The following is a 16,576-nucleotide window of genomic DNA, read 5'->3' as shown; positions in this document are numbered from 1 at the left end:
ATCTAGACTGTGCTGAATTGGTGAGTAGTAAATTGCAGATTCTAATAGCATCCAATTTGAAGGCTAAAGGATTTAAAAGCTCATGCAGAAAAATGATAATTGAGTTTTAATTCCTTTGCACTGCTTTTCCATTGAACGCATAGGAACATGTGATGTGAACATGTGACACCACCTGTAGTGATTTTTGTGATTATAGTATAGATAACAAATAAGTTAATTTGAATACACACATCATCATGTTAATCAGTAACTTGTTAACAAACCTCTTAAAGTAGTAAAAGACAAACATCTAGTGGTAATCCAGCTAGCTGACAGGAGACTTGTGAGTGATGGAACGGACCTGATGTGAAAGAAAACAATAATTCAGCAATGATGGCATGATGGTGTGAAGGAGCGAGTGGACCTCTATGGGGACAATCAGCAAGCAGAGGATAAGCTAAATCATAAAAGAAAAAAAGAACTTGCATTTCTACAGCACCATTTGCAAGCTTATAACGTCACAAAGTGCTTTACCACCAATTAAATACTTCTGAAGTATAGTCATTGTTATATTCAAATTAAAACAGCTACCAGTTCGCTTGCAGAAACTCATGTGATAATGACTGGATCATCTGTTTTAATGATGTTGGTTGAGGGGTAAATATTAGCCAGGGCACTGAGAAGAACTCCCCTGCTCTTCTTCCAATAATGTCATGTGATCTTTTATATCCACCTGAAAGAGCAGGCAGGGCCTTGGTTTCAAGTTTCATCCAAAACCTGGCACTTGTGACAATGCAGCACCCTCTTAGCACTTTACTGAGTACTAAATCTGGGAGAGGCCAAAGATCAATGCAATCTCATGCATTCATCGTGCTTGGGGATGAAATCAAGAAGAAGTTGCTGTATCATGTGAGAAGTACAAAAATTAAGCGAGCTCTCTACTATGTGGTCGAGAGGAATGGAACAAGAACTTGAGGAAAATTTTTATCTCAATCTATTTTTCTAGTAATACTCCACATACTGTAAGTTTAGCACTTGCATCCTATGTTAAAAGGAACTGTCTTTCAATGGAATCATACACTAGACATGGACTAGCGCTATGAGAAGATTTAAGATATGCCGATGACAGGCACACTTCATGAACAGCAAATAGAAAATCCAAGATATGAATCTATTATTGGTTCCTTTTCATTTGTCATGTGGAGATTTATTCTGAAAAGAATATTAACCAGGCTTCTTTGCTGCAAAGGCCCCTTTTCTGCTGAGGTCTTCTGCAGTTCATCTTCTCCTTCTTCCATGGGTCTTTACTAATTCTTATATTCTATGTCAGACTTCTGCCCATAATTATTGAAACCCTTTCTGGGGAATGCTTCAAGTCCTCCCTTTCTCAAGTATTAAAAGCATATGAACTTTTGTTTGAAGCAGTCCAAATTTACACTATCTGTTGTATATTGGAGCACAATTCCAGTCAGAATGTTCATTTTGGAAGCAACCTCTATACTTAGGGTCATGGTCAATGAGGCTTCCATTGCAGCATGGTTTGGAATGGCCACTATCTTGATGATGGTCTGCAGCTCAGTTTAGTCATCATGCTGCACTATATAGGTATGGGAAGTAAACTGCTCCATATTTATTCAAAATTTTGCAACATTCTTTGCATAAGATATTTTAGTGAAGAATATTTGCACAAATATCAGACTCATTCATTGGCAGGACTTGGTGAGACCCAATACCCTCATTTTAACACATGAACATGAACAGTGCACCCTCTGGTTCAAAGGGCGGAATTTTACTGTCCCATCACAGTGGGGGTGGGGGCCATAACATGTGGCAAGCCAATCAAAACTCACCTGAGCGGGGCCGTAAAATCCCGCTGTGGTAAAATTCCGCCCAAAGTTCCTGGTTTCTCCTGATCCTTCTCAAATTGATCCTGTGAGGGAATCGGTATGCTCATGGGTTGTTTCCAGTGTTTTCAGGGAGGAGGCTGAGGACTCCAATGCCTGGTATGCCCGGAGCTCCGGCACAAGCGTAGAGCACAGCAGGGAGTTAGGCCACACGTGCTCAGTGTCCACTATTTTCTGACAGCTGCAGGGATTGGGCACTGCATCTGCATGGTGGTGTGATGTAGAACAACGACAATGGGACTGGTGTGCGGTGTGAAAACAAAAGTAAGCCCATGTGACATAGTGATTCCAGAGCTGAAGAGGTAGCAGAAGGTCACTAGCCCCATGCAGCGGGGGCTCAGAGAAGCCCATAGGAAGCAGGTTAAAAGGAGGGTTGGTTCTATGCAGCTGAAGTGGTGCCATGATCTCTGTGCTGGATGGGTCTCAGGGAAGTCCGGGGAGTCCTTGATAATTTAGTGCAGCTAGGAGTTAGGTCTCAGGGAAGCCCAGGAATAGTGGTGTCTGCTCAGAGCAGCTAGAGAGCTAGGATCATGTCAGTGATGAAATGCTGGAGTGCAGCCTTGTGAATCCAGTGGGACGCAATCTTGGGAGAAGAGATTGAACAACTGAGTGATGAGTGGTTATTGGACAGTCTGATTTAGTGCAGCTGTTGAGGGACAACAGAAATTATAATCTTGAATGAGAGGAGCTGAAATTGCTCATTAAGAAGGCAGAGCTTAAAGGATTTTTGTGAGTCACTGTGATCATTGATATCTGGGTGGGTTGCTGAGGAATTTGTAGGAGCTATCTTGTGTGTGTCTGCTCTTTAATGTGCAGCTTTTGGTGTGTTTGACCACAGTCTGTAAATTAATGTTTACCTCATGTTAATGCTGTACATTAGAGTATAAGATAGATTGTACTGACTGTTTGCTTTGTTGACTCTTGTATGATAAAAATTCTTATGTTTGTTTACAACTGTGCAATCTTGTGGCTTTATTCTCTAAGTAAATATTTGTCACTTCAAATTTTGTTGACTTTAAACAAGAAGTTACTAGTCCCTAACTGGATCATAACAGAATTGGGGGCTCTTTGTGTGATACCGAAAGCACAGATGTTTCTGGGTGCTGGAACTTGTTAAAGTTAAGGCAAACAGGATTTCATGGTGTATTGTACAGTACTTATTGAAAAGCAGCTAAGGCTTTGTAAATTGCTAAAACTTTTCTGGACAAGGAAGATTTATCCCTGAGTGGTTTGCCTCCATTAACCAAGATTACGTTAAAAGCATTAGCAGAAATGTTGAAATTTGAGTTAAAAGCATGACTAAGAAAGCAGATATAATTGAGATAATAGTGCCACTTCTGTGATTTTAAGAAGCGAGGTCTGAGCCAGGTAGAATATAGCTTGACAAAAGCAAAATACTGCGGATGCTGGAAACCTGAGACAAAAACAGAAAATGATGGAAAACTCAGCAGGTCTAACAGCATCTGTAGAGGGAGAAACAGAGTTCATGTTTCAAGTCTGCATGACTCTTCTTGAATTGGCTACAATTCAGTTGCAGATGTAGCAGCTCAAGATAGGAAAAGTGAAAGAGATGAAGCAGCTTGAGCAGGTTGAGATAGAGAAAAGCAAAAGCTCAAACTTGAAAAAGAAGGAAAAGAAAGAGCAGAAGGAATGGAAATGCAAAAGATCAAGCTTAAACTTGTTATGATCCCAGCTGCTGTTATTACTGGACAAGTCAGATCCCAGTGTGAAACCTGGCTTGATAGATCCTAACTTTTTTTGTGAAAATAATGGAGGAAAGTTACTGAAGAAACTCACAGGAGTCTGCTGATGAATTTTTAATACAAAGCATACTATATTTATTAAAACAAGAAAAATGAACAATATTACACCAGACTGTCATGAAGATATAATAATTTTCATAGGGCAGAATTTTCTGCCTGTCGGGCGGGCGGGCCCGACCCAATCTCGGGCGGGCGGGGAGCTGATCCCCGCTGGAGAAGCCGGCCCCGCCGCCATTTTACGTGGATGGGCCAATTAAGGCCCGCCCAGCGTGATGTCCGGCGGGAAGCGCTGTGTGCTTCCTGTGCAGGCGGGGGGAATTCCCCAAAAGCGAGAGTGCGCTCTTTCGTGCAAAAGAGCGCATATCTCCCTGAGGCTAAGTGCTGCCTCAGGGAGATCACTGACACTTTTAAAAAGATTAAAAATAGAAATTTTTAAAAATCCTTAACATGTCCCCCTCATGTGACAATGTCACATGAGATGGGACATGTCCATAAATTACAGTAAAACTTTATTAAACTGTTTAAAACCCTGCATGAAACCTCATGCCGCTGGTGGATGAGGTTTCATGTTTTTTCCATTGCCTGCCGGGGCTCCTGGCCTGCCCGCCAACCTTATAGTTGGACGGGCAGGTCCTTTAATTGTTTCAATGATCCTGTCAATGGCCTCAATTTGCCATTGGTGATCAGAGGGCGGGGCCCGCTCGCCGATGTGTAAAATGACGCGGGATGATGTTGGGCGGAACCCCCGATGTCATCCAGCTCCATTTAAATTTTCAGGAAGGCGGGGGCACAGCAAAATCATTAGAAGGAAAGGGAGGATGTAGATATAGTAGTCCAGGAGGAACACTGCGAGATATTGGACAGGATAGTCATAAAGAGAGAGGAAGTACTCGAAGGGTTGAAATCCTTGAAAGTTGATAAGTCACCAGGGCCAGATGGATTGTTTCCGAGGCTGCTGAAGGAAGTCAGGGAAGAGATAGCAGATGCTCTGAGGATGATTTTCCAATATTCACTAGATACACAGGAGGTACCAGAGGACTGGAGAAATGTAAACGTAATTCCATTGTTTAAAAAGGGATCAAAGGGAATGGCAAACAATTATAGGCCAGCTAACCTTACATCGGTGGTGACCAAATAGTAGAATCAATCCTGAGAGATAGGATTAACTGTCATGTGGAAAGGCATGGACTAGTCAGGGATGGTCAGCATGGATTTGTTAAAGGAAGGTCTTGCCTCACAAATTTGATTGAATTCTTTGAGGAAGTGACAAGATGGGTTGATGAAGGTAGTGCAGTGGATGTTGTGTACACGGATTTTAGCAAGGCATTTGACAAGGTCCCACATGGCAGATTGGTCAGGAAAGTAAAAGCCCATGGGATTCATGGTAATGTGGCAAACTGGATAAAAGGTTGGCTTTGTAACAGGAAACAAAGCGTAATGGTCACTGGATGCCCTTGCGAATGGAAAGTTGTCTCAAGTGGTGTTCCACAGGGCTTCATATTGGAACCCTTGCTGTTTGTGTTATATAATAACGATTTGGACGTGAACGTGGGGGGCACGATTGGGAAATTTGCAGATTGACACAAAGATTGGCCAAGTAGTGGATAGTGTAGAGGATAGCCATAATCTCAAAAACAATATAGATGGGTTGATGGAGTGGGTGGTAAAGTGGCAGATGGATTTTAACATAGAGAAGTGTGAGGTCATACATTTCGGGAGGTCAAACAGTTTCAGGGATTACACAATAAATGGAAATATACTAAGAGGGGTAGATGAAGTGAAAGACCTTGGCGTACAAGTACATAGGTCCCTGAAGGCAGCAGTTTAAATAGACAAGGTTGTAAAGAATGCATATGGAATGCTCTCCTTCATTGGCAGAGGTATAGAATATAAAAGTAAGGATATAATGTTGGAATTGTATAAAACACTGGTGAGGCCACGACTGGAGTATTGTGTGCAGTTCTGGTCACCACATTACAGGAAGGACGTAATAGCTCTGGAGAGAGTGTAGAGGAGGTTTACAAGAATGTTGCCAGGGTTAGAAAAGTGTAGCTGCGAGGAGAGATTGGATAGGTTGGGGTTATTTTCCTTAGAACAAAGAAGGCTGAGAGGTGACTTGATTGATGTGTACAAAATTATGAGGGGAACAGATAGAGTGGACAGGATAAAATTGTTTCCCTTGGTGGGGAATTCTAGAACCAGGGACATAGATTCAAGATAAGTGGCAGGAGGTGTATGGGGGACATGAGGAAGAACTTTTTTACGCAGAGGGTAGTGGGTGTCTGGAATTCACTGCACAAGTTGGTGGTAGAGGCAGAAACTCTAAACTCTTTTAAAAAGTACCTGGATCTGCACCTAAAGTGTTGTAAGCTGTAGGACTATGGCCCAGGTGCAGGAAGGTGGGATTAGAAAGGGCACCTGGGTGTCCTCGGGCTAGCATGGACAAGATGGGCCAAATGGCCTCCTTCTGTGCTGTAACTTTTCTATGGTTCTATGGTTAAAGTTCCAAAGACATATGGAAACAATGTAATTTACATGTTAAAATGGTGAAACATATATAAAGGAGAATGAGGCTATATGTCAGGGGAAGGCATTATAAAATCTAACAGAAGTGTGAGAAGCCTCCAGCATTTGTGCATAAGCCTGCTATCTACAGAAACCAAAGCTGGAGCTAGCCATTTTGAATTCCACTGTGCAGGATATTGTGTTAATTTGTTGGATCTGTTTAAAATCTAAAATCTATTTTTGGACCATTGCCTTAAAGGTGGTATAACTGGGAGTCAGGTTAATTAGGGATGTTAGGAGTTATTATAGTAGCAGTTTGTAGACATATGTATGTGCTTGAAATCTTTTATTTTGTTAATAAATATTTTAATTTTAGTTTTTTTTTAAATCACTAAAGTCTTGGTGGATTTATTACTTCTGAATTTAGGGCTTGCATCTCGAAATAAATACAAATTGCAAAACTGTTGTGATAGCGGGATCAAGTTTCTCTTGTGGATTTGATTGACCTGGCACACATCATCTGCCACGTCATAACAAGACACAAAGGTTGGAAAGATCTCAATACAATCGCAAGAAGATGATTCAAATTCACACTATTCCTTTACCCCAGCAATATCTTTGCAGACACATAAACCAATGAAGAGTTACCGTTTTCTTCTGGTAAACTCCTAAGCATTCACTTGATGTTTCTTACCCAATTTGTATCTTTCCCCAAGGCACCCACACACCACAATCTAAACTCACTGTTTCTTCAGCTCAGAGCAAATAAATTAGTTCCCTAAACTCAGTCTTCCACTAGCACCTCTGCTAAACTGATCACTTGACTGAGTCCTACAACTGATTATTCAAATAACTATTGTCCCACTAACCTTGTAGTTTTATTTCTCAGACACCTTAAACCTCATCTTCTTTGACACATGCACTGAACTCTCCCACTCTCTAATGCTACTTTTTTCTGTCTCTGTGTAATTGAATCACTGTTGCAAGGCAACTGTAAAGCTTTCTCTATATTTTTTTGGTTTGCTTCCTGAACCACTGAACTTCCAAGTCCTTTTAACATATTCAAAGCTGAATATTAAATTGGTGGTAGTAATAGGGATGCCTAAGAAGCCTTCTAACAAGGCTCCAGTAAAGAAAACAGGTATTAAAACACTAATAATGATACAATTACAAAGTGTTCCCTCAGCACCCACTAGGATGGGGGATATGGCTCAGAATAGTCAAGGGGATTCTCCCCTGGATACTGATGAAGTGAGTCAGGTTACTGGGGGTTACAGAGGTTTTGTCTTTAAATGAAAGCTAATCCCTTTGTTCTCCAACAAAACAAGTAAACAAATCAATAGTTTGAAAACCACTGGGGCAGTTCAGTCATTGATGGGAGCTGATGATACATAGAAAACAGGAGCAGCAGTAGGTCATTCAGCCCATTGAGCCTGCTCTGCCATTCAATATGATCATGGCTGATCCTCTAGCTGTATCAAATGCTAGTTAGACCATAGCTGGAGCACTGTTTGCAGTTCTGGTCGCCACACTATAGGAAGGATGTGATTGCACTGGAGAGGATGCAGAGGAGATTCACAAGGATGTTGTCTGGGCTGGAGCATTTCAGCTATGAAGAGAGACTGGATAGGCTGTTTTCCTTAGAGCAGAGAAGGCTGAGGAGGGATCTGATAGAGGTATACAAAATTATAAGGGGCGTAGCTAGGGTAGATAGGAAGAAAACTTTCCCCTTAGCCGAGGTGTCAATAACCAGGGGGCATAGATTTAAGATAAGGAGCAGGAGGTTTAGAGGGGATTTGAGGAAAAAAATTTTCACCCAGAGGGTGGTTGGAATCTGGAACGCACTGACTGAGGGGGTGGTAGAGGCAGGAACCCTCAGAACATTTAAGAAGTATTTAGATGAACACTTGAAATGCCATAGCATACAGGGTTATGAGCCAAGTGCTGGAAAATGGGATTAGAATGGATAGATTCTTGATGGCCAACACAGACATGATGGGCCGAAGGGCCTGTTTCTGTGCATTATAATGCTACGACTTTATCTCAAAGCCATACTCTCACATTCCCCCATACCCCTTGATGCCTTTAGAGTCCAGAAATATATCTATTTCCTTCTTAAATATATTCAGTGACCTGGCCTCCACAGCCTTCTGTGGTAGAGAATTCCATAGGTTCGCCACCCTCTGAATGAAGAAGTTTCTCCTCATCTCAGTCCTAAATGGTCTACCCCATATCCTGAGACTGTGACTCCTTGTTCTAGAGCCTTCAGCTAGAGGAAATATCATCCCTGCATCCAGTCTGTCCATCCCTGTCGGAAATTTATATGTTTTAATGAGATCTCCTCTCAATTTTCTAACCTCCAGTGAATACTTTTTTTTGTTAATTCATGGGATGTGGGCTTCACTGGTTGGGCCAGCATTTATTGCCCATCTTTAGTTGCCCTTGAGAAGGTGGTGGTGAGCTGCCTTCTCGAACTGCTGTAGTCCATGTGGAGTGGATACACCCACAGTGCTGTTAGGAAGGGAGCTCCAAGATTTTGACCCAGCGACTGTGAAGGAACAGCAATATATTTCCAAGTCAGGATAGTGAGGCCTAGTTGGCCCAATCTCTTCTGATATGACAATCCTGCCATCCCAGGAATCAGCCTGGTGTACCTTCGCTGCAGTCCCTCTATGGCAAGTATATCCTTTCTTAGGTAAGGAGGCCAAAACTGCACACAATACTCCAGGTGTGGTCTCACCAAGGCCCTGTACAGCTGCAGTAAGACATCCTTGCTCCTGTACTCAAGTCCTCTCGCAATGAAGGCCAACATACCATTTGCCTTCTTAACTGCATGCTGCACCTGCATGCTTGCTTTCAGTGATTGTTGTACAAGGACACCCAGGTCCCTTTGTACATCAACATTTCCCAATCTATCACCATTTAAATAATACTCTGCCATTCTGCTCTTCCTACCGAAGTGGATACCGTTTATCTTCTAGGTGGTTTGAAGAAACAAAAAGTATTAATAGGGGGTATTCATGGGATTTATGAACACATTCCCTTGTGTAAAGTTAACTTACAAAATGACTTAGTCAGCTGAATTGTGACTGTGGGAATTGCCCCTAGTTTCCCTTGGAAGGGATAGTTTTTATGCTGGGCAATGAATTTGGCCAGTTTGAAATTATTAGCATCTCTGACAGTTTCGAGAGAGCCAGTTGAGGTGAGAGAATTGGAAATCTTGCAGGAGGAACATCCTGGACCGTTCCCTGATTACATGACAACTAAACCCCAAGCTTGTAAGGCTAGACAGGATGAAATGGAAAAGTGACTAGCCCTGGGCCAAGAAAAGTCAGTATCAGAGATGCAAGAATGTCAAAGGCTGTGTGAAGAACTAAGATCTGCTCAGGAAAAACTGACTAGCATAGAGAACCAACTTTCATGCAGAAAAGGTGAGTTAGATGGTGAGAACATTTGAGCATCGGTCACAAGAAGGAGAACACCTGAACGAGGATCTGAAATCTCTGAATGATGAATTTGTAGAAGCAAATTCAACAAAGATAGGTCTTCAATTAAAACTTGATGAACTTTAAGCATCAGAAGTTTCTATGAAGTATGAAAAACATGTTGAAGTGTAAAAGTAATCACTGTTGAATCAAAACAGTTGGTTGAATGCAGAATTAAAAACCAAGACCGAGGAACAACTGGAACTTTGTTCTGAAAAGAGAAGTGAAATTCTTGAACTCCAATGAATCTAGAGAACAAAAGGGACAGGATGTGTGTCCTAAAAGAGCTAATCCAGACTTTAAAAGCAGCGAAGGCAAATTTTGAGAAACAGATTGAGCATTTAATGAGTAAATTGAAAGAGTCTAAGGAGCAGTCAGCTTTTTTCAGCAAACTTAATGGAGCAATTGAAGGCATGTTTCCATCAACAGAGGAGAAGAGTAAGAAAAAAACCTATGTTCTTCTGCATCAAAGTTGAGCAACTCATGCAAAAGTCATTTGTATCATATAGCACAATGAATATGCATCCAGATGTGAAGAGGGTGAGGCCGCCAGAGTATTGGTTTATCTGTGAGGAGCAGACAAAGAGGTGGGTCGGTTCCATGCAGCTGAAGTGCTGCCATTTTCATCATGCTGCTGAGGGGACTGGGACTCAGGGAAGCCCAGGAGCCATTGATAGCTCGGTGCAGCTGAGAGCTGGGGCTCAGGGAAGCCCAGGAGCCATTGATAGCTCGGCGCAGCTGAGAGCTGGGGCTCAGGGAAGCCCAGGAGCAGTAGTGGCTCAGCGCAGATGAGAATTGGGACTTAGGGAAGCCCAGGAGCAGTGGCGTTCAGCTTAGAGCCAGTAGAGAGCTGGGATCATGCCAGTGAATAGATGCTGGGCTGTAATCTTGTGAATCCAGTGGGATACAGTCTCAGGAGAAGAGATTGCTAAACTAGGAGGTGAACAGACATTGGGGAAATCTGATTTCAAATGGCTGTTGAGGGAAATCAGAAGCTGTATTATTGAAAGAGAGGAATTGAAATCCCCCATGAGGAAGACAAAGTTTAAAGGATTTTTTTTAAACTCACATTGATGCCTGTGTGAGTTGCTGAGGAACTCATGGGAGCTGTCTTGGATGTGTCTGCAATTTAATGTGCAGTTTGTGGCGTGTTTGCCTGTTAACTCATGTTTACCTCATGTTACTGCTGTACGTATAAGATAGATCGTATTGATTGTTTGCTTTATTGACTCTTGTACTGTAAAAAATCTTCTGTTTGTTTAAAACAGTGGAATCTTGAGGCTTTATTCTTTCAGTTAATACTTTGGATTTCAAATTTTGTCTGTTTTAAAGCAAAAGTTATTGGCCTGTCTCCAGATAATAACACTCTTCATCGTTTGTACTCTATGATTCAAAGAATTTACAGCTCAGAAACAGGCCTTTCAACCCAGCTGAACTCAGTCAGTGTTTATGCTCTTGTCATCCTATAGTATCAGTAGAACCTTCTATTCCTTTCTCCCTCGTGTACTTAATTAACTTCCTCTTAAATGCATCTCTGCTATTTTCCTCAACCAACATGCGGTGGAAAATCTCTTCATAATTTCAAAAACCATTATTTAAGTTGTTCCAGTGGCCTTTACTTTTCAAGGGAAAAGAATCCCAGCCTATTCAGTCTTTCCAAATAGCCATAAACTCTCAGTCCTGGTATAAGCCTTGCAAATCCTTTTTTGTATCTCTTCAAGTTCCTCCATACCCTTCTTGCAATATGGAGATCACACTGTCGCCTCAGTCTGATGACTGAGAACTCTTTCCTGGAAAAAGTCCCCAAATTAACTTATGGACTAGATGTATCTATTCTGGTGCATGCCACCATTGAATTGGTTGATCTGTGGGGCACTAAGCTAGGTGAAAGCAATCACTTCAGTGAGTTCCTATTATGGGTACCTAAAAGACTGAAAAAAAAAACAAAATTTACCAAAGTTGCCAGTAAGACACCTCTTCAAGCAAAATGTGTGTGGTAAGGTATTGTAGATTATGCAATTATGGATTGTCAGCTTCTGTTTCAGGGAATGAGTGAGTAGAGGAAGAAAGAATTAATAGGACAGAATAGGATTAGTCCTAAGCTCGGAGATATTGTGTACTATATCAGATGCAGATGAGAATAGACCATAGGGAGTTTCTGCAGCCTACAGGCAATTGAGCTAGGGGAAGAAACTGAGTGGGAGTATGGAGACTGGATGTAACATGTGGGGTAACTGGGCAGAGGCAGAAATGTCCTGGGGGAGGGGGGAATGAGTTGGTGGTGGCTCATGCTGCCAATCAGGAGCAGAACTAGCAGTTTTAGCCTGTCCCACCCATGAAGTGGTGGGAGAGGCCTATGTCCTGGAAACGCAAGGCTGTGAATGGGCAAGTGAGGGTGAGATTTGATAGTATTCGTGATATAGCCAAAAAGGAGAGGTTCCATAGTGACCACAGAGTAAGGTTTATCAGTGGCATAAGATGCATCTGCACGTTTGTATTTTCTTGGATGTGTAATATAGCCACAATTTTGCGAGGATATTCTTGGGTGGGTGAGAGTCACAAAAGCAGGTCCTGAGCAAAGCGTGCCCTATTTCAGTATATCGCATTTCCCAGCAAATAAACATGCCTTATTTCTGAAAGTTGCATGGGTAACCTACAAATGTTAGACTTGGAAAGTTTATTTAAATTAGTCCTACATTGGAATTCATGGGGTAAATTTTGATCTAGTGCGACAGTGGTGAAGTGGGTGACAGTGAGTTGGCAAACCCCTTTTACAACTTTCCTATTTTTTTATCTCCACATGAAAGGAAAGTTGGGCACCAAGACAATTTGCTACCTTTTTAAAAAAATGTTATGGTGTCTTTTGCATCCACCTGAACATGAAGACAAACCCTCACCTTAATGCTACATCCAAAAGATCATGCAGCGCTCCTTCAGCACTGCATTAAACTGTCAACCTAAATGATGCACTCAAGCCCTGGACTTGAACCACAATCTTCCAATTCATGGTGCTACCACCAAATTAAACTGACAATCATGCAGTGTGCAGCAGTAATGGAAAACAACAGTCTCAGCAAGGAAGGTTTGTAAGTGCTTTTCAACATCGTAATAGAGATAACAGGGTTATGTTTAGTGGCTGAGCACAGTAAGGAAAGCGCCAAGCATGGCCATGTGCCACTAACAGCAACAAAAATGGCTTTTGCACTTAAATGACCCATTGGAAGGCACAGAAGAAACTATAGAGAAAGCAACATTAGTGTAACATAGGAGCACAGACTTTATATTCAAGGAAGGAAAGTTGTGATGAGAAATTTTAACAAGAATGCAATGGAGATGAAATTAGACATGAGCGGGATGGAAAACAGGCATAGTGCATCAGTCTCCTGTTAGAAGCACTGCCTCATATTCAGTTCCATTGACTTCAATACCCGCACTTTTCAGTCGAAAGTTTCGCCAGTCCCACAACAAATTCAGCTGTTTTGTTCCCCATATTCTTGAGGTGTAGGAATGCAGATAATTAATCTGTTTCTGTTTTTTTCCCATTACTTCACCCAAATATTATGTATGTACACTTCTCATTGCAAATTGCATGGACACAGGAATGTCGACCACTCTGTGTTTCTGTTCAAGCATCTCTTCCCACCCACTGACATACTTGACTTTCTTCCATTATGAATCATCAAACATTCTCAGAAGTTGGAAGCCCAATGGTGGGAGGCATTAACAAAATATCCTGACCAGTGTGGAGAAACTGATAATTTATGGTAAATCAGTAATCACATCTATAGAGGTGTGATCATAAATCATACAGAAAGCATTATCTAACACAGTACTTACATGATTTATTCAGAAAGCTCAAGAAAGTTAAAGCTCTTCATCATCATTGTGGCTTACTGGTTATTGATTTTACTTTTACCCACTGCACACACCAAGTTGTCACAGTTAAGGGCTAATATAGCAATGTCAATGCACTCAGGACTACTGCGCTTTTGCACTTCAGATACAAGCTGCTTTTTGTTTGGTTTGTTTTCTAAATGTCCAGTGGTGCATCAGCACAAAGGGGCTGAAAATGAGTATCTGCAATTAGATCAGTGAAAACAAGGATTGAAGGGACTGAAATACAATGGATGTGTAAAGGAGAATGGTGACAATCAGTATTTAGTATGGTACTGTTTTAATTCCTTTTTGCTTGCGTAATGTAAAAGGTACATAATTGAGTCTAAAATCTGTTTAAATATGTGTTGTTTCTAAATGTGTTATGTGATGTATCTATATAGTATTCCAAAAGAAAAGCATTATGCAGCATTTTTGGAAAAATGCCATGATTCAGAGTGGTGTCATCCACTGATGGATATTAGATGCATCAGTAGATTGCACACTCATCCAACTGAGCAACTTTGCTGAGTTTTGCATCAAAGTCGAACTTTTTATTAAACAATTTACAGGTACAAGGTGTTCATTTTCAGAGTTGTTGTTTATACTCCACTCATGTTGCATGATGAAAATACAACTAATCTGTGGAAAAACTCAGTTCCTGGTGGTACACATCCATTGTAGATCTGTGCCTTCAATGCTTTTGTCAGTGAAAGCCATACAAGTATTGAGAGGACCCTCAGGAATTGCAAATAGTGAATGGTCTTGGTGGCTCTATCTTTGGAAATTCATATCTAACAAACAAACATTTTTTTTACCATTACGAAGGGATAAAGGAAGATTTGGTGTGCCAGCCAAACTTTGTGTTGTCACTTCCAATCAAGATGATTGCTGGTCTCAGCTAAAACCAGGAGGCCAGTTAAGAAACCTGTGGTAATTCTAATTTATCAGAGAGTAATGTCTCAAGTTATCACAATCTTGCTCTCAAAAGATCTCGTTTGTCAGCTTGACTCATCTGAGTTTGCTTAGCAATGAACACAAATGTGTTAACCATGTTAGCTGGATCCATGCCCCACCCAACCCACTGCAACTCCTTTGTGCAGGAGTGAGCAGGCAGGGAGTAGCTGGAGCCAGCACTAGGCAGAAAGCCATGGGCCAATTTTTTCCAAAGCAATTTAAGTCCTGCCTCTAGAGTGGCTTTGGTTGGCTGCAGGATCCAGGAGGCATATTCCCGGTGGGGACCGACTAAATGGCCACCACTGGGACAGCCATAAGGATGGGCTGCCTGCCCCCAAGAGATGCTGTCCCTATTAAAGGGCTGGCAGCTCAGCAGCCTCAACAGCGCCACAGCTAGTGGTGGCATTGCTGAGGCTGCAGCTGCAACAATAGGATGCCTCACTGGCCCTGAAGAGGAGGAAGTGGAGTTGCGGGATAACAGGCAGGCCCCAGCAGTTTGGGAGGGTTCGCAGTGCACTAATGGTGCCGTTGATGTGGGGGTGGCCATTGTCACTGGGGTACCTTTCGTGGGCCATAGAGTGCCCAAAAAGGAGGCCACCCCTAGAATCTATAGTGAGGGTGCCACATTTCACTAGGCAGTTTCCCCACAAGGTGGCTGATACTCCCAATGTGGGAAAATTGCCCAAGGAGGTGGGAAGTAGTCCTTAATTGGCCACTTAAGTGGTTCAGTTAGGTTTCCATCAAGCTGCTGATCTGCCAGCTTTCTCGCGAATGATGAAATGACACGGCAGCAGGAAGATGTTGGGCAAACCCAGCCCCCCCAACCCCAGGCAATCCACTTCCCCCCCCCTGCCCCACTTACTGGTAAATTTTCGGCCCATGTGGTTCAGGTGGCTGATCAGGAAAGCATTGCGGGCAGGAGGAGATGAGGCCATCAGGATGTTTTTGGTCTGATGGACATGTCTCTTATCACACAATAGGATGTCCTGATTGAATTGGGCCAGGCCATGCAGTATATGGCGTGGACAAGTACACTGCTTCCTCCTATCAGAACATAGCATACCACAGTCCAGATCACTCATCTTGAATATGAGGTAGGTTAGAAAGGGAAGTTTTTAAATGATACAAAGCATGATTGGGAAGTTTATGATTTTTTAAATACGTTAGAAATACAATATGGCCTGTTTGTTGATGGTAGTATGCCTTCAGCATATTTTTGAGCTGGGAGACTCAATGCTCAACAGAAAGTAGGCTTGATCCTCTTTATAATAATTGCTGTGATCCAATTAGGGGCGACTGCTTTGTTGGCAGCAGTTCCTCCTTAATGGGGAAATAAATAGTCGGGCCTTGGATGCAAGTCAGCAGCAGCCAGTAGTATTAATGTGTAATTAGAAGCTTTTGTGTTTCTCCTGGCTCCACAAATGAGAGAAGCATTAAAAAAATTACCTGATGCAACTTTAGCAGCCTCCATTGGTCCTTTTAAGGACAGCTGGTTAGCTCGCTAAAAACTAGTTAGAGCTGAACAAATTTCACAAACGATCCAAAAACAGGTGCAGATCTCTCACTGTAATATTGGAAGCCATCTGGACTCTCTAGATTCCTAAAGAGAATTTCTTAGTGATGTACTCACCTGCTAGATGATTGAAATGTAGGCGATCCCAAATGTGAATTCTGAATTGATTTGAGTGATCGTCCTTAATCCACCCCAGATGTCACTAACAAAAATAACATTGCTCTTCCACAACTTAGTTTTTCATTTTACTGTAGGAACTGGCAATCAGTGACACTGCACTTTATACCCAGCTGCGATCATTGCGTACTCACAGGAGAAAGAATCAAATTATTACAATCGCTACACACTGTGTAAGCACATGAATTGAATAAAAATCAGAGACAAATTCACAAATTGTTTCTAAGTGACTTATTAGCAGGTAGTACCTGATAGGTGAAATGCAATTTTAATAACAACAGATGAAAATATCTAAATAACTGATCTGATAATGCAGATTTACCTTCATGCATTAATTACATCTCAGCTTGCTGGGCATTTCCATGGTTGACTACAGGCACAGCTGAACTGAATGCTCAAAGAGCAGCAACTAATGAAGTC

At 42.0% G+C, this 16,576-nt stretch overlaps 1 long non-coding RNA gene across 1 annotated transcript in view; it reads right to left on the bottom strand.

The window, feature by feature from the left end:
- LOC144685299 (uncharacterized) overlaps window positions 1–16,227 on the bottom strand; it is an 86,930-nt gene extending 70,703 nt beyond the window's left edge. The window contains exon 1 of the long non-coding RNA XR_013577701.1: window positions 16,097–16,227. This is a non-coding gene — a long non-coding RNA (uncharacterized LOC144685299). The remainder of the gene's footprint in view (window positions 1–16,096) is intronic.
- Between the last annotated feature and the right edge of the window lie 349 nt (window positions 16,228–16,576).

The sequence above is a fragment of the Cetorhinus maximus genome, chromosome 10 (assembly GCF_964194155.1).
Source record: "Cetorhinus maximus chromosome 10, sCetMax3.hap1.1, whole genome shotgun sequence".
NCBI classification, from domain to species: Eukaryota; Metazoa; Chordata; class Chondrichthyes; order Lamniformes; family Cetorhinidae; genus Cetorhinus; species Cetorhinus maximus.
The sequence above is the reverse complement of the archived record's forward strand: the minus strand, read 5'-3'. Positions and strand labels throughout refer to the sequence as shown.